Below are 19,513 nucleotides of genomic sequence, written 5' to 3'. Positions count from 1 at the left end.
GTCGTCGGAGCTATGAGGACGATATTTTTCGAAAATTCAGATGGTATATCGGCAGAATCATACATTCTACAACCGACGTGAACAATCGTTTTGTTGCACGTACCCCAGTGATTTTAGAAATTCTGATGATCCCTTATGCCTTATTTGATCGTAAGTCTTCCAAAGATTCAGTCTTGATCTTAAGTCGATCTCTTTTAAGTTCTGATTTTTATAGTGGATTCCCTATATCTTCTATATCAACTCCTGCTTCTTCTCATATCCTGTCATCAGCCAAGTCTTCTCCCTCACAGAGGCCTTCAATATACTCTTTCCACCTACCCGCTCTCTCCTCTGCATTTAACAGTGGCATTCGGACTGCACTCTTAATATTACCACCCTTGCTTTTAACTGCACAGAAAGCTGGTTTGACCTACCTATCTAATGAGTCAGTCCTTCTGGCAATCATTTCTTTTTTGAATTCCTTACATTTTACTTGTGGCCATTCGTCTTAGCTTCTCTGCACCTCCTATTCGTTTCAGTCCTAAGTGATTTGTATTTCTGTACTCCCGAATTTCCCTGTACATTTTGTACTTACTTTTCTCATCGATCAGCTGAAGTATTCCTTCTGTCACCCATTGTTTATTCGTAGTTAAATTCTTTGTATGTATGGTTTCGTTTCCAACTTCTGTAACTGCCTTTGTTAGAGATGTCTGTTCCTCTTCAGCTGTACTGCCTACTGAGCTATTCCTTATTTCACTACCTATCAGGTTAGAGCACATCAAGCATCTCTATTCATCTCTTAGCACTTCTGTACACCGCTTCTTTTCACACTGATTATTGCTGTGTAATCTCTTAAACTTCAGCCTACTCTTTATCACTACTATATTTTTTCGTGAGTCTATATCTGCTGGTGGGTATGCCTTAATCCAGTATCTGATTTTGGAATCTCTGCCTAATCATGATGTAATCCTAAATATGCAGTATTTTAAGACTGTCTTTTATTGTGGTACTGTGTCCTGTTTCGTCTACATGTTTTGCTGTAATTGATTGATAGCTCTGCCTACTCTGGAACAGCTAATATGTTCTTTAAAATGGGTTTTAACATTGCTGTCCATTTGGCCATTGGGGCATTTGCTGCAGTGACTGCATGTTACTTCATAACCCATTACTGGCTCAGTAATGCAGAGACCCATAAACCAGTGTCCGGGAGCTCCTCTCAGACCCCTGGATCGATTTCAACCAAATCTGGCACAGAAGTAATAGGCCTTGTGAGTATCGGCACTGTAGGGTTTATATGCTCCTAGCTCCAATAGGCTTGGAGATAGGTGCAAATACGTATTTTTTGCAAATGCTGGTGCATAGGCTGTCTTGTACGATGGGGATGTTGTGTGGAAATAATATTGGCCTGCCAAATCAACCTGCTTTGCAGGTTAGCCTGTACATCAGGGGCAAATAAATAATTTTTCAAGCCCCTGATGTATAGTCTGCTGTGCATGACACACATGTTGTGGGAGTAGTATCAGTCTGGTATTGAAACGTATTTCAGGGGCTAGACTTGCTGTTGAGCATGGCTGGGGATATGTTGAGATAGACAGAACAAGCTATGGACAGAGTGAGGGGAAGGAGGAAATGGACAAAGAGATGTGAAGGAGTAAATGGAGGAACAGAGAGGTTGGAAAGAGACAAACATATAGAGGTGGGAAGATGAGGTGGACAGAGAGAGGGAGGAAGGGGTGGACACAGAGTGCAGGAGAGCAGACGCATTCTATAGGCGCACATAGGCGAAGCCGCGGGGAATAGACTAGTAACTAAAGAAGTGACAGGACAACTATCTTGCCCACAGGTGTAGCAGTGATCGCGACACAGAGCAGAAGACAGAGGGGCCATGTCTGCAGCGACGGGCCACTCGCTGAACCTGATGGCGTGCGTGCGAGAGTCGTCGCCGCAGGAGCCGCCCCCCGACGCCGACCAGACCAGCCGCCAGGGTGAGTGACGTCACACACTTCCTTACTGACCGATGGCGTGTTTTCAGGAGACTTGACGATTCCATTTTTGCGCTCAACATTTCGGCTACTGACGTTACTGCCTTCGTCAGGTGCTGTGAACTGTAATCGAATGTGCGCTCGTTGCCTGGGCCCCAGCTTGCCTCCTCGTGCATGTTTCAAGCTTTAGATAAGAACTCAGGCCACGCGTTATTAAACTCTCGGTTCTTTTCTGCTAAAATTCCAGTGAACTGGAAGTGAGGCAAGGAATATTTGGAAGATACATTCCAATTCTGAAATTGCAGTGTGTGTGTGTGTGTGTGTGTGTGTGTGTGTGTGTGTGTGTGTGTGTGTGTGATAGAGAAGGAGATTTTCTTGTCAAGTACTTGGCATAATTCACGTCTATTTGACGTTTGTTGCATGCCACCTTCAAGATGTTGCAGCTTTTATGGGAATCAGTACAATGAGACTATTTTTGTCTTCGTCAACAGATGAACGATTTTACGGGCGTCCAGTATGCTGCATGTGAAATAGATCAACAACTTTTCCTTCGACAGTTGCTTTAACAACGTTCATTTGCGTATTGGTGATAAGTATCTTCTGACATGAAACTTACTGGCAGATTAAAACTGTGTGCCGAACCGAGACTCGAACTCGGGACCTTTGCCTTTCACGGGCAAGTGCTCTACCAACTGAGCTACCCAAGCACGACTCACGCCCCGTCCTCACAGCATTACTTCCACCAGTACCTTGCTGTACAGATAACGATGGCGAAGCACCAAGTGGAACCAGTAACATTTATTGAAGAACCTTTTAGTTGGAATTGCATCAGTGATTTACATTTTTATTTTTTGATTACTCTTTTATGCCACTTTTGTTGTTGTAACACTTACGTAACACTTAGTTACTAGAATTCTCATTTGTACACGTTTTCTAAATGTAATCATGTAAATAGATAAATAAATGAATTTAAAAAAAAAGTTGGTAGAGCACTTGCCCGCGAAAGGCAAAGGTCCCGAGTTCGAGTCTCGGTCCGGCACACAGTTTTAATCTGCCCAGGAAGTTTCATATCAACGCACATTCCGCTGCAGAGTGAAAATCTCATTCCTATTTTCGGACATTATATCAATTTTCAGAGCATCCTTCTTCATAACTATTAAAAATACATTAAAATACAGTAAATGATTCTATTTTAAGTAGTTAGGAAGACAGATTGTTTGAAGATGGACACAATATCCGAAACTAGTCACCACCAATAAATTAAGGATACTACTTAAATCGACTTTCGCCGAAATTTCAACCATTTATTTCACGATGAAAGATTTCACATTATCTCATGTATGTGTACAATTTGTAATTTTTCCTCCTATCTATGTAATTATGTAGTTATGTAGTTCTCAATTCGTTCTAGCAATCAATCATTCATAATAGGAAACACAGTCATAACTCAGTCACTCAAAATGATTCAGAAATTTTACTTGTTAGAATGAAATCAGGCGATGATTCTTCTTCTCTGCAGGCTCGTGCTTTGCGGCAGTCTGCTAATCTGTACATCTGTACAAATAAAATGCCTCGTATTTTTTGGGAGCGTTGTATAATCAGTCGGGAAACCTCAGATCAAGCGGATATTTGTCTTTGATGAAGTTTAACCTTCCGAAGAAGTAATGGAGCTCTTGGATTATTAAATGCAGGTTCGTATCCAGTCTTTCGGAAGTTCCCTTCTGATTAACAACTACGCAATATATAAATAATGTAAATTGTTACACACCTTTTGTATGAAGGAGCAATATATATATATATATATATATATATATATATATATATTTCCCTTTTAATCATACAATTTCTTATCAGTTATCTTTTGTCATAAATCTCAATATTCAGATTACAATTCTTCAAACAATGCTCAGGCTAATCGGCACGAAGACAATCTCGGAAGCTTTTTTTCTAACAACCACCAGAGAGAGTACTACAAAGAACAATTATGCGCTCATGGCATAGCTATTGTATGAAACTACTTTGCGCATCGATTCAGCGAGTATGAAGATAGAAAATTAGTAAACGTCATTCAAGGGTAGAATTGTATCAGAATAATTCATCGAATATAAAGAGATATTACAAATTTTACACACACTGTTTACGGCACCATGTTTCCTTACCCCCAACTGATACAACTGCCGCTCCCCATTCCCCCAACATCTTTGGAAGCTCGTATAGTTATCACTTTAACTCTCTGTAACGCTTCAGATTTTTTATCGAAAATTCGTATAATTTTATCTACGTAATGACTGACATAGGACAGAATTGAGAAACATACACTCTTACACTTCATCAGTTATCGTCACAAGCCCTCCAGCATTTTTACCGTTTACTCTACCTGGGCGGTGAACTATCCAGTTTCTTTCTCTGCCTCGTGATGACTGGGTGTTGTGTGCTGTCCTTAGGTTAGTTCGGTTTAGTTCTAGGGGACTGATGACCATGTTAAGTCCCATAGTGCTCAGAGCCATTTGAACCATCTCTAGTTTCACAGTGAACCAAATCACCAGGTGAGCACCTAGTAACGCTGTCGTAATCTGTCGCTGGGCTACTGGGTCACCGTGTGCTATGTTGTACAGGAGACACGACGGCCGTAATTCGTCATTGGGGGTGCCTGGCATGCGGCGAGTCGCGCGGACACGTGGCACGTATTACTACGTGTGGCAGCAGGCCATTAACTCTGTGCGCAGGCCTTGTTTACACCTGAGCACGTGTGAGGAGAATGCGAATACTGCGCATAGCGGCGCGGCACGATAAAAGCATCGCGCGCACACACACACATACACACACACACACACACACACACAAACACACACACACTTCCGCAGTCACGCACGTACTAGCACACGCAGCCATGCAAACTCATGCACACTAAGTGAGGAGTGCGGTAGGGGGAGGGGGGCGGTAGAATGGGGATCTTTTCCTCCTTCCCATTAGAGACAACACCAACACGCGAAAGCACTCGCGCTTAAATGCCGAATTATGAGCCACTATAAGCGAAAATTCTCTGCGAGCGCGCGTAAGAGGTCAACACACGCACAAGCACGTTCCTTACTCCGCTGGCGTTACCTCACGGTCATTATTATTACTTCATGAAGTACAGGAGTAAATTCTTTGCGTAGTTAAGGATTTATTAATACAAATGAGACGTTACTAAAAGTCTTTTCATGCATGTACGATGTAAGTAGGCTGTTTAGGTTTTTATGTTGCTAACGTCACGTAGCGCTCTATATGAAAATCACTGACTGTGCTGTGTGAAGTCTGTGGCTGGTTGGCATTGTTGGAATATTCGCTTTTGTAGTGCTGGGCAGTTGGATGTGAACAGCGCGTAGCGTTGCGCAGTTGGAGGTGGGGTATGAGATGGCAGAGTTTTGAGAGCGGATGATCTGGACGTGTGTCCATCAGAGAGAGTAAATTTGTAACACTGGATGTCATGAACTGATATATATATATATATTATGACTTTTGAACTCTATTAAGGTAAATACATTGTTTGTTCTCTACCAAAATCTTTCATTTGCTAACTATGCCTATCAGTAGTTAGTGACTTCAGTACTTAGAATCTTTTATTTAGCTGGCAGTATTGGCGCTCGCCGTATTGCAGTACTTCGAGTAACGAAGATTTTTGTGAGGTTATTAGATTCATGAAAGGTATAGGTTATTGTTAGTCAGGGCCATTCTTTTGTAGGGATTATTGAAAGTCAGATTGCGTTGTCCTAAAAATATTGTTTGTCAGTTTATTGATGATCTGAATAAGTAAGGAGAGAAATATCTGTGCACGTTCAGGTTTGCTCAGCTGTTTGAAAATCAAATAACGTGAGGAGTTTATCAAAACAATCATTCATAAATTTTTCTAAGGGGAGGTTTCAAAGAAAACGCACCTGCGTCATCACTATGAACTTCCGTCTACCAGTTCACATGCGGGATATGTTCCTATCTTTTATAGTTTGTTTAAAATAAATAACTGAAATCTGTTCTTTCTCTTTGAGTCACCCGGTGTTTGTTTAAAGGTTCAAATGGCTCTAACCACAATGGGACTTAACATCTGAGGTCATCAGTCCCCTAGAACGTAGAACTAGGTAAAGCTAACTAACCTAAGGACATCACACACATCCATGCCCGAGGCAGGATTCGAACCTGCGAACGTGACAGCAGCGCGGTTCCGGACTGAAGCGCCTAGAACTTCTCGGCCACAGCGGCCGGCTTGTTTAAAGGAACAAGAAAGAATAAACGATAAAAGTCGTAAACACTGTCATAGCCACGGCCTTACGCAGCCGCGTGGAAGTCATTAGGATCGGACTGTAAACGCTTTAAACTTAAGTTCGTCTATATTACAACAAACAAGTTCACTAACTGAGTTACGTACGTCACCCACCTTTACTGTATATCAAACAGTTCGCTACTTTTACTGTCTCATCGTAAAAGTGATATCTTTTGCGTATAATGAATTGAAGAGGGGTTAACGCACCTACACGTAGGGAGAAAGTAGAAGCCGCCAGCCACCTGGAACTAAGCGCTAGCCGAGCCCGCGAGTACGTCTCCCACCGGAGGAGTAGCCTTGCTTTCACTCTCGCTGCCCACATGGCAGCCACACAGCCGCCTTTCTGGTCCCACCAGTCTCTCAACCGACTGCATCTGCCGTATCCACATTTATCACGCCTCAACCAGTCTCACCTGCTTCTTCATAATTACCCTTTCTCTCAGCCAGCGCTGATCAGAACCGGCCGACGTTTTACATGCAGCATAATGGACGATTAAGGAAACCAGGTTTTATTATTAGACGTAATTAGGACCGTGAAGCACTTTATTAGCCTTTACTGTGTTTCATAGAATTCAGAGATCAAAAACAATTAAAGTAGTTGAACGTTATTTACTTTATATGAAGATGGTATCTGTTCTTTCGGACATGTCCGAAAGAACAGATACCATCTTCATATACTAACCGGCCATTGACCTTCTTCTTCTGTGCTGGATCCACACGCATTGCCCGAACTCTTACGGGACTCTGTAAGATTGTCTGCCGCGAGTAATGAGTGTAACGGGCAGCGGCACTGCGAATGTAGTGTGTGGACATTAAGTTGGGAATGTGGGTCTCACGGGGAGCGTGCAAGGGATAAATCCCTGCAGTCGCACTATCCTCTGTGCCCTCAGTGGCTCACAAGGGGAGGCCGCCAATTGTGAAACTCAGATTCGATTCATACTGCGCATAATAAAAGCCCATGGCCAGAGGTGTAATGTGGCAAAGCACCAAGATGCACTTCTCAGCCGTTGTCGAGGAAATCGAGTTAAAAGAAACCGTTGCCGTGAAATACTCTCTACGATTAACAATTTTCTACAGTGTCGTGGTGCAGCGGTAAGCGCTCCGGTTCGTAATCCGAAGGTCGCCGGATCGAATCTCGCGCCATGCAACCTTTTTTTTTAGTATTTGTTTTTTGTGATTCAAATGTATATATATATATATTTCACAAATGTTATTAATTGTCTTCATAATGTTAACCACGTATAGTTAACGGAAGACGTAGAAACGATATTCCGAAACGAATACGTATAGCGTAAGTCAAACGTTCGAATTAGAATAGAGACCCCACGAACACAAATTTGCTGTGGCAGGTATGAAATATAAACTCCGTTACTCGCTCGTTACACTTGGAGGTCAGATGTTGAATGGGCCGAAACGAGCCGCCGCATAACAGCGTAGTTGCCTGCTAACTTCGAAAGAAGGTAGATGCGGTCCCTAGCGCAACTTATAACATCGTCGAAAATCAGTGCGGACGGGAGAGCTTTGGTACACCCTGTTAAAAAAAAAAAAAAAAAAAAAAAAAAAAAACGGAAAAATGGAGCCGGAACAATTGGAGAGCGACCGCCTTCACCAACATGCATAAGCAATTCATTAATATATATATATATATTTGAATTACAAAAAACTAATAATAAAAAAATTGCATGGCGCGAGATTCGATCCGGCGACCTTTGGATCACGAACCCGAGCGCTTACCGCTGCGCCACGACGTTGTAGAAAATCATTAATCGTAGAGAGTATTTCACCGCAGCGGTATCTTTTAACTGTCGATTTTCTCGACAACGGCTGAGAAGTGCATCTTGGTGCTTTGCCACATTACACCTCTGGCCATGAGCTTTTATTATGCGCAGTATGAATCGAATCTGAATTTCACAATTGGCGGCCTCCCCTTGTCAGATGGATTCGCCGGCACGGTAGCTCAGCGTGTTCGGTCAGAGGGCTGCGTACTCTCTGTAATAAAAAGATTGAGTCAATGAATCAACGATCAGCTTGAACGGATGTTTTGTGATGTCCGCCCAGACCAAACGCAACGAACTATATCGAACAAAATGAAAAAATAGAGCGTCTGCGATGCAAGCAGGAGATCCCGGGTTCGAGTCCTGGTCGGGGCACACATTTTCAACTGTCCCCGTTGATGTATATCAACGCCTGTCGACAGCTTAGGGTTTTGATTTAATTATCATTTCGTTATTTACTTTAGTTTCCTGCTAAGCATAAGTGTTTTTGCGTAAATTGTGCTGAAGGAAGTTTTCTGCAGACTAATTTCGACCTAGGCTTTCATTTTTCACCATAGCCAAAGAATTTTTTCACATGCACAGACAAATGATCACAGTTTCACAAAAATTGGGTGATTTATTCAAGAGAAAGAGCTTCACAATCTGAGCAAGTCAGTAACGCGTTGGTCCATATCTACCCCTTATCCAAGCAGTTACTCGGCTTGGCATTGATTGATAGAGCTACTGGATGTCCTCCTGAGGGATATCGTGCCAGATTCTGTCCAACTGGCGAGTTAGATCGACAAAACTCCGAGATGGTTGGAGGGCTTTTCCTACCAAGCTCCAAAGATTCTCGGGGAGAGGTCCGGTGACGTTGCTCGCCAAGTTAGGAATTGGGAAGCTCGAAGACGAGCAGTAGAAATTCTCCCCTTGAGCGGGCGAGCATTATCCTGCTGAAATGTAAGCCCAGGTTGGCTTGCCGGTAAGGACACCAAAACGGGGCGCAGAATATCGTCAGTGTACCACTGTACTGTAAGCATGAGTGTATATTACAATATACACTCGTGCTCATAAATTAGGGATAATTGCAGAACGTGGTGCCACACAATGTGACACTACACAAAACTGTCGCTAATAGCATAGGCACATAGGGAACACACACGACACAGATCTGTAAGTCAACGGTACTGGTGATAAGTTGAGAAAACCGTCCCGAAACACGTGTGCTACAAAACGCCACTGTTCCCTGCGCATGTACCCCGACATCAATATGGGAGATGATCACCATGCACACGTGCAAAATGACGTCCCTATACACCTGACCTGTTACAGTTCCTCTGTCAAAGACATGCAGGGGTGTACGTGCACCAATCATAATCCCAGACCCACACCATCAAACCACGACCCCCAAACAGGTCCCTATCAAGGACATTAAGGGGTTGGTATCTGGTTCCTGGTTCACGCCAGATGAAAACCCGGCGGGGATCACTGTTCAGACTATACCTTGACTCGTCCGTGAACATAACCTGGGACCACTGTTCCAATGACCATGTACTGTGTTCTTGACACCAGGCTTTACGGGCTCTCCTGTGACCAGGGGTCAGTGGAATGCACCTTGCAGGTCTCCGGGCGAATAAACCATGTCTGTTCAGTCGTCTGTAGACTGTGTGTCTGGAAACAACTTTTCCAGTGGCTGCGGTAAGGTCCCGAGCAAGGCTACCTGCAGTATTCCGTTGTAGTCTGCGGGCACTGATGGTCAGATATCAGTCTTCTTGTGGTGTTGTACGCTGTGGACGTCCCGTACTGTAGCGCCTGGACACGTTTCCTGTCTGCTGGAATCGTTGCCATGATCTTGACATCACACCTCGTGGCACGCGGAGGGCCCGTGCTACGACCTGCTGTGTTTGGCCAGCCTCCAGTCGCCCTAGTATTCTACCCCTCATAACGTCATCAATAGGTGTTCTCTGAGCCATTTTCAACACACAGTCACCATTAGTACGTCTGAAAACGTCCGCACACTTACTCGCTGCAACGTACGCTGACATGCAGCGCCACCATGCGACGACCGCAGGTCAAATGCACTGCATGGTCATATCCCGAGGTGATTTAAACCCGCAAACCGCCCACCAGAGCGTTGTTTCACCATGTATCAGCATTATCCTTAATTTAAGAACATGAGTGTATGACAGCCCAGATCGTCACTCCTGGATGTCAGGCCATATGGCGAGCAACAGTCAGGTTGGTATCCCACTGCTGTCCAGGACGTCTCCACACACGTCTTTTGCCTGAAATCACGTTCACTGGAGTAGAACTGTCTTCAATGATGAGTCCTGCTCCGAACCGATCCAAAATGACTAGTGAAGACTTGCATGCGACATGTGGCACTAATAAAAGGCGCCGTGACACTTGTGGACTATGTGAACCCTACGAATTTATGCTCTCGCAACGATATTCATTAACAAAACATTCTCGGCTGCGGAATTCACACTGCCGAAAGCTCGTGGGCAGTTCACCACTCGTTGCTGCTTGAAATCCGAGAATATTTTATTATGTGAACATTATTGGGGACAACCTACATTCACTCATACTCGATGTCTTCCTCGATGGCAATGGCGTATTCCGGTAGGATAAGTGCCCTTGTAACAAGCTCAGAATCGTGTTACAGAGGTTGATAGTGAACTCGCGTTGACGTCTTGGCCGTCACATTCGCCGCATCTCAACCCGATGAACACATCCGGCGGACGCTATCATGCGCCAGCTTCGAGCCTGCAAACCAGTGGCCGGTAATTTACAGGACTTGCGAGATCTATATGTAGACATTGGGTGCCACTTACCTCGGGAACCTATCAAGAACTCAGAATCGCCTCTGCGTTGCGTTAGAATGGTGGACGAACTCATTATGAAGCAAATGATCATTATGTTCTGCCTCAGTGTAGCAACACAAGGAGAAGATGGTGACATCTGGATGCATAGACAGTACAAACTCGCACCCCTTAGTCTGCGGTCACAATCCACCGATATCAGTGGATTCCGCCGACGACCGACATTGGCCGGAGGCGACGGATCTTATCAATACGGCACTAAACGTTGTCACACAGTAGCCGAGCTCATCACTCAAACGTACTGACTTCGGACACCAATCGATGAAATTGAGATCAATTTTTTTCTTCGGTGACATCAGCCGAAATTCTCACACATGGATATGGACTGTGAGAAGCTGAAACGTGTACTCTAAGAAAGAATCAGGTTCTGGCATCCTGAGGATGAAAAACATCATAATCGCGATATACTTTGGATTCTATGGACTGAAATGGCACGTTCATTGGAAAAAATAAGCACGCAAAATCTTCATCGGATATTTTAGGAGCAAATTATAATCTCATTTTAAGTGAAAAGGGTGACATATATTATGCTTCAGGTAATGTAACTGATCTTTTTTGGGCTGTGATAGGTGGGTGTTAACTGTCTACAAATTATTATTAATGCTTACCGGCGTTTTTGTGTCAGTGGGGTGGTGATTCTGTTATATAAAGTGGTTTGAAATCTGTGTCTGGTTCTATTTTCAGTATTTTCAGTCCAGAGTAATTTATACCAAACTTTACGCTTTTCTTATTCATTTGTGCTGAAGAACGGTCATTGAAGGTTAACTGACGTATGGTGCACAAAGTCAAATAGATACAGCTAAACAGAATGTTTGTAATCGCTTTTCAAGGACACCAATAATCACCTTGAGTATGTAACAGAACGTTTCTCCATTCATCTTATATATTTGTAACACTTGTCTATTCCGATAACTGAGGACGGAATGTACAGTACTCGCTACGCTCTTTTCGAGACAGGCAGACCTCGTTCACGTGAATTCGGCGTCTTTTTAACTGCAGAAATCGCATTGTAGCACTCGTCTCCAACCACAGAAGCGTCGCGGTATCCATTCAAATTCAAATGGTTCTAAACACTATGGGTCTTAATATCTGAGGTCATCAGTCCCCTAGACTTAGAACTACTTAAACCTAACTAACCTAAGGACATCACACACTTCCATGCTAGAGGCAAGATTCGTACCTGCGGCCGCAGCAGCAGCGTGGTTCTGGACTAAAACGCCTAGAACCGCTCGGCCACAACGGCCGGCTTGGTATCCATTCCACCCTAGGTTAAAATCTAACCCACTCAGATATAAAGGCTGTTTCAAGATGAATATGGTGCTTTTAAGGTTTTGTACCGTTCATTATGTTCAACTTGCAATTATAAATAATTCATCAAATGGAAGAGCAACTGCAACTTCTGTTTCTATATCTTATCGTTTCCAACTGTTGCAAGCCCTGAAGCCTACCGACTATGGCTTACGTGCCAGTTTTGTAAACGAAATGTTGCTGCAAGGCGACGAAGATTTTCTGGATCGTGTCTTCGTGAAGAATCGACATTTTACCTAAGTGGAAATATGAACACACATAACGTGCGCATGTGGAGGTCAGCGAATCTCCTCGAAATGGTACTGTTTCATAGAGACTCCTCTAAATCGGAGGTTTTTTGTGGCCTGTGCTGGCGGAAAGTATATGGGACTTTCTTTTTCGGTGAGCAAACGTAAATGGTGTTTCTCATCTTGAGGCACTAGAACCTCAATTGGAAGAAGCTGAACCACAGAACTTTCTTTGGCAGGGGCATAACTCGGTACGCGATTGGTTAAACGACGTTGTACCCGACCCCCTGGATTGGTCGCAGGGGGCCGGATCACAGAGCTTCTTTCGCATGGTCCCCACGATCGCCCGATCTGACGCCATGCGATCTTCTCCTTTGGGGGTTCATAAAGTATCACGTGCATGCGCTTCCGCTACCAGCCGATTTGCCCGACTTAAGAAACGGGACTGAAGCAGTTGTTGCAACAATTACTGCAGACACAGTAATCAAGGTTTGGGGAGCGCTCGCATGTCGAGTCGATAATACTTCGAAGAAAAACTGTTGAATGTTCTCTTTCATTTGACGTTCTACTGAATGTCATAAGAACCACAAAGCCTAAAAACCCCAATATTATTTTTTAAAAAACACGGTAGAATAGATTCTAAACTAACTTAACCCCCTAGATCTCGCCAAAAATTGACGAAGGGCATCGGACGCACTGTGACCAAGCTGTCGGCCGATTGTTATCGGGCGACCTCTGGCGACGGCGTCTGGCGACTGTTGTCGGTGCCGCTGTGAATGCAGGCAGCCTTAGCTGTCTTCCAGCTGCCACCTCGTGAAAGGATCAGCAACAGCTGGTCGCTACGCAGTGCGGGCGTGCAGATCGATTGCGGCGTGTGACGTCATGCAACGCGCGGCGCGCGGGCGCTCTCGCATTCGGCGCACGCCTTTCATTCATCCCACCCACGCCGCGCTGTCGCAGCGCAGACGGCACGCGGTCCGCCGCCCCTACAGACCGCATAAGCCCACAGGGATCACAGCGCTGTCAGAGATAAACCTAGTTCCACGATAGCAGTCGTAGCCGGTATTTAGCTCCGGATGGCAATTTCTGTGATCTTCGATCACTCGTCATCAACATCAGTTCCATTTTCTGTATTGAGCATTTGAACATTCCACCGTTACTGCTGTAATAGAAGCGACTTGCCGTTGCCTTCCTTTGACGAGTTTTTGTTGTTGCGTTCTTCAGTTCTAACACTGATTTGACCCATGTCTCTGGCCGAGCGGTTCTAGGCGCTACAGTCTGGCACCGCGCGACCGCTACGGTTGCAGGTTCGAATCCTGCCTCGGGCATGGGTGTGTGTGATGTCCTTAGGTTAGTTAGGTTTAAGTAGTTCTAAGTTCTAGGGGACTGATGACCTCAGATGTTAAGTCCCATAGTGCTCAGAGCCATTTGAACCATTTTTTGACCCATGTCTCTGCGATCGTCTATCCTATAATGGCCTTTTCTTGTCTATATCTACATCTACATCTACATCTACATTGATACTCCGCAAGCCACCCAACGGTGTGTGGCGGAGGGCACTTTACGTGCCACTGTCATTACCTCAACGCATTTTCTGTTTAATGGGGAATACTATGAGCAAACGGATGGAGTCGCAATGGGCAGCCTACTCATAGAGCACTTCGAGGAGGAAGCCTTGGCGTCATCCAATTGGAAACCTACTTGTTTCTTCCGTTATGTCGATGACACGTTCGTCATCTGACCCCATGGTAGGGACAAGCTCCTGGATTTCCTTACCCACCTAAACTCCATACATCCAAACATCAAATTCACTATGGAGACCGAAACAGAAGGAAGATTACCATTCCTGGACGTCATGGTCAAGAGAAGAGCTGATGGTACCCTGAGCCACGGTGTGTACAGGAAGAAAACGCACACCGACCTGTACCTGCATGCAGACAGCTGCCACCACCCTTCTCAGAGGAATGGAGTACTAAAAACACTAGTACACAGGGCGCGCAGCATCTCAGACGCAGAGAATCTGCCCCAGGAATTGGAACACATCAAAACCTTGTTCCGAAAAAACGGGTACTCGGAATCTACATCTACATCTACATTTATACTCCGCAAGCCACCCAACGGTGTGTGGCGGAGGGCACCTTACGTGCCACTGTCATTACCTCCCTTTCCTGTTCCAGTCGCGTATGGTTCGCGGGAAGAACGACTGTCTGAAAGCCTCCGTGCGCGCTCTAATCTCTCTAATTTTACATTCGTGATCTCCTCGGGAGGTATAAGTAGGGGGAAGCAATATATTCGATACCTCATCCAGAAACGCACTCTCTCGAAACCTGGCGAGCAAGCTACACCGCGATGCAGAGCGCCTCTCTTGCAGAGTCTGCCACTTGAGTTTATTAAACATCTCCGTAACGCTATCACGGTTACCAAATAACCCGGTGACGAAACGCGCCGCTCTTCTTTGGATCTTCTCTATCTCCTCCGTCAACCCGACCTGGTACGGATCCCACACTGATGAGCAATACTCAAGTATAGGTCGAACGAGTGTTTTGTAAGCCACCTCCTTTGTTGATGGACTACATTTTCTAAGCACTCTCCCAATGAATCTCAACCTGGTACCCGCCTTACCAACAATTAATTTTATATGATCATTCCACTTCAAATCGTTCCGTACGCATACTCCCAGATATTTTACAGAAGTAACTGCTACCAGTGTTTGTTCCGCTATCATATAATCATACAATAAAGGATCCTTCTTTCTATGTAATCGCAATACATTACATCTGTCTATGTTAAGGGTCAGTTGCCACTCCCTGCACCAAGTGCCTATCCGCTGCAGATCTTCCTGTATTTCGCTACAATTTTCTAATGCAGCAACTTCTCTGTATACTACAGCATCATCCGCGAAAAGCCGCATGGAACTTCCGACACTATCTACTAAGTCATTTATATATATTGTGAAAAGCAATGGTCCCATAACACTCCCCTGTGGCACGCCAGAGGTTACTTTAACGTCTGTAGACGTCTCTCCATTGATAACAACATGCTGTGTTCTGTTTGCTAAAAACTCTTCAATCCAGCCACACAGCTGGTCTGATATTCCGTAGGCTCTTACTTTGTTTATCAGGCGACAGTGCGGAACTGCATCGAACGCCTTCCGGAAGTCAAGAAAAATAGCATCTACCTGGGAGCCTGTATCTAATATTTTCTGGGTCTCATGAACAAATAAGGCGAGTTGGGTCTCACACGATCGCTGTTTCCGGAATCCATGTTGATTCCTACATAGTAGATTCTGGGTTTCCAGAAATGACATGATACGCGAGCAAAAAACATGTTCTAAAATTCTACAAGAGATCGACGTAAGAGATATAGGTCTATAGTTTTGCGCATCTGCTCGACGACCGTTCTTGAAGACTGGGACTGTCTGTGCTCTTTTCCAATCATTTGGAACCCTCCGTTCCTCTAGAGACTTGCGGTACACGGCTGTTAGAAGGGGGGCAAGTTCCTTCGCGTACTCTGTGTAGAATCGAATTGGTATCCCGTCAGGTCCAGTGGACTTTCCTCTATTGAGTGATTCCAGTTGCTTTTCTATTCCTTGGACACTTATTTCGATGTCAGCCATTTTTTCGTTTGTGCGAGGATTTAGAGAAGGAACTGCAGTGCGGTCTTCCTCTGTGAAACAGCTTTGGAAAAAGGTGTTTAGTATTTCAGCTTTACGCGTGTCATCCTCTGTTTCAATGCCATCATCATCCCGTAGTGTCTGGATATGCTGTTTCGAGCCACTTACTGATTTAACGTAAGACCAGAACTTCCTAGGATTTTCTGTCAAGTCGGTACATAGAATTTTGCTTTCGAATTCAATGAACGCTTCACGCATAGCCCTCCTTACGCTAACTTTGACATCGTTTAGCTTCTGTTTGTCTGAGAGGTTTTGGCTGCGTTTAAACTTGGAGTGGAGCTCTCTTTGCTTTCGCAGTAGTTTCCTAACTTTGTTGTTGTACCACGGTGGGTTTTTCCCGTCCCTCACAGTTTTACTCGGCACGTACCTGTCTAAAACGCATTTCACGATTGCCTTAAACTTTTTCCATAAACACTCAACATTGTCAGTGTCGGAACAGAAATTTTCGTTTTGATCTGTTAGGTAGTCTGAAATCTGCCTGCTATTACTCTTGCTAAATAGATAAACCTTCCTCCCTTTTTTTATATTCCTATTAACTTCCATATTCAGGGATGCTGCAACGGCCTTATGATCAATGATTCCCTGTTCTGTACATACAGAGTCGAAAAGTTCGGGTCTGTTTGTAATCAGTAGGTCCAAGATGTTATCTCCACGAGTCGGTTCTCTGTTTAATTGCTCGAGGTAATTTTCGGATAGTGCACTCAGTATAATGTCACTCGATGCTCTGTCCCTACCACCCGTCCTAAACATCTGAGTGTCCCAGTCTATATCTGGTAAATTGAAATCTCCACCTAAGACTATAACATGCTGAGAAAATTTATGTGAAATGTATTCCAAATTTTCTCTCAGTTGTTCTGCCACTAATGCTGCTGAGTCGGGAGGTCGGTAAAAGGAGCCAATTATTAACCTAGTTCGGTTGTTTAGTGTAACCTCCACCCATAATAATTCAAAAAATGGTTCAAATGGCTCTGAGCACTATGGGACTCAACTGCTGTGGTCATAAGTCCCCTAGAACTTAGAACTACTTAAACCTAACTAACCTAAGGACATCACACCCATCCATGCCCGAGGCAGGATTCGAACCTGCGACCGTAGCGGTCGTGAGGTTCCAGACTGTAGCGCCTTTAACCGCTCGGCCACTCCGGCCGGCCCACCCATAATAATTCACAGGAACTATCCACTTCTACTTCACTACAGGATAAACTACTACTAACAGCGACGAACACTCCACCACCGGTTGCATGCAATCTATCCTTTCTAAATACCGTCTGTACCTTTGTAAAAATTTCGGCAGAATTTATCTCTGGCTTAAGCCAGCTTTCTGTACCTATAACGATTTCAGCTTCAAGCTATTGTAAGCTATGAATGGCAGTCAAATGAAAACCTGACACCCGCCACACGACGACCATGTAATGGTTCCACTCGAAAGTAATCACCACATATGTAAAGACATTCACCCCATTGGGTGATGAAAAGCTCAGTTCCCGTTTCGTAGAACGCGGTCGGCCGCTGACGGTTCCACATCCGCACTCAGTCTTGCATTTCCTCGTCCGACTGGAACCGACGGCTACGCGTACCTTTCTTCAGGTAGTTAAAGAAGTTAAAATCACACGGTGTAAGATCCAGGCTGTACGGAGTATGTCGCAGGGTTTCCCAGCCAATCCTCTCAAGAGCAACATTCGACCGATTGACAGTGTGGTGGCGGGCGTTATCCACTGCTCTGAGCACTACGGGACTTAACATATGAGGTCATCAGTCCCCTAGACGTAGAACTACTTAAACCTAACTAACATAAGGACATCACACACATCCATGCCCCAGGTAGGATCCGAACCTGCAACCGTAGTGGTCACGCGGTTCCAGACTGAAGTGCCTAGAACCGTTCGGCCACACCGGCCAGCGCCGAAGAAATCCACAGATCGAGGTGGCTAGCACATTGGACTCGCATTCGGGAGGACGACGGTTCAATCCCGCGTCCGACCATCCTGATTTAGGTTTTCCGTGATTTCCCTAAATCGCTCCAGGCAAATGCCGGGATGGTTCCTTTGAAAGGGCACGGCCGAGTTCCCTCCCCGTACTTACCTAATCCGATGAGACCGATGACCTCGCTGTCTGGTCTCCTCCCCCAAACAACCCAACCCAACCCAACCCCGAAGAAAGCAACAGGTGTTCACACAGGTTGCGGTAAGATCTTGATGACCTTCTTCGACTACAGAGGCCCTTTCCTCGTCGAGTTCCTCGAGCGTGGAACCGCAATCAGTACGCAGTGCCATGAAGACGCTTTGCAGAAAATACGATGCGCTGCACGATAATGCCTGCCCCCGCACTACAATGAGATGATGATACACTTCAGAGACTTGGTTGGGGAACACTGCATCATTCTCCGTACTGCATGGTTCTTTCAACGTGTGATTTTCACATCTATGGCGACCTGAAGATAGACATGCACGAATCTCGGTTTCAGTCGGACGAGAATATGAAAGAGTTGGGTGCGGTTGTGGATCCATCAGTGGCCAACCCCCTTCTACAAAGCAGGGATCTCAATTCTTGAAACTTCCTGGCAGCTTAAAACTGCGTGCCGGACCGAGACTCGAACTCGGGACCTTTGCCTTTTGCAGGCAAGTGTTCTACCAACTGAGCTACCCAAGCACGACTCACGACTCGTCCTCACAGCTTTACTTCTGCCAGTACCTCGTCTCCTACCTTCCAAACTTTACAGAAGCTCTCCTGCGAACATTGCAGAACTAGCCATCCTGAAAGAAAGGATATTGCGGAGACGTGACGACGGGGCGTGAGTCGTGCTTGGGTAGCTCAGTTGGTAGAGCACTTGCCCGCGAAAGGCAAAGGTCCCGAGTTCGAGTCTCGGTCCGGCACACAGTTTTAATCTGCCAGGAAGTTTCATATCAGCGCACACTCCGCTGCAGAGTAAAAATATCATTCTGGAATCATCTCAATTCTTGTCTCCAATTTGGGTAAATGTCTTAAAGAATGTGGTGATTACCTTTGAATGGACCTATTGCATGGTTCCATTGTGGTAGGTGTTCAATTTTCGTTTGACTGTCCTTATACATCCAATTTAACCTGCTTATTGCAGTCAAGTCTTCGTTTTCCTCTTCAGATTTTACGCCCCATATTATCAAACTGATGATTCCCTTATGCCTCAGAATGTGTCCTATCAATCGACCCCTACTCTTAGTCACGTCGTGTCATAAATTTATTTTTTCCCCGAATTAGCACTAGTACGTCCTTGCTAACCATCCGATGTACTCACTTAATCTTCAGCATTTTTCTGAAGCGTCACATTTCAAAAGCGATTGTCTTCTTGCCTAAACAGATTATCGTTCATACCACCAGAAAAGACTTTCTAAGAATTAAATTTATATTAGACATTAAAAAAATTCTTTTTCAGAA

The 19,513-nt window shown here is 44.9% G+C and overlaps 1 long non-coding RNA gene across 1 annotated transcript in view; it reads left to right on the top strand.

The window, feature by feature from the left end:
• Positions 1-19,513, top strand: part of LOC124623177 — a 333,982-nt gene that overhangs the window by 178,102 nt on the left and 136,367 nt on the right. Inside the window, exon 3 of the long non-coding RNA XR_006980678.1 lies at positions 1,823-1,964. This is a non-coding gene — a long non-coding RNA (uncharacterized LOC124623177). The remainder of the gene's footprint in view (positions 1-1,822; positions 1,965-19,513) is intronic.

This window comes from Schistocerca americana, chromosome 7, assembly GCF_021461395.2.
Source record: "Schistocerca americana isolate TAMUIC-IGC-003095 chromosome 7, iqSchAmer2.1, whole genome shotgun sequence".
Classification (NCBI taxonomy): domain Eukaryota; kingdom Metazoa; phylum Arthropoda; class Insecta; order Orthoptera; family Acrididae; genus Schistocerca; species Schistocerca americana.
The sequence above is the reverse complement of the archived record's forward strand: the minus strand, read 5'-3'. Positions and strand labels throughout refer to the sequence as shown.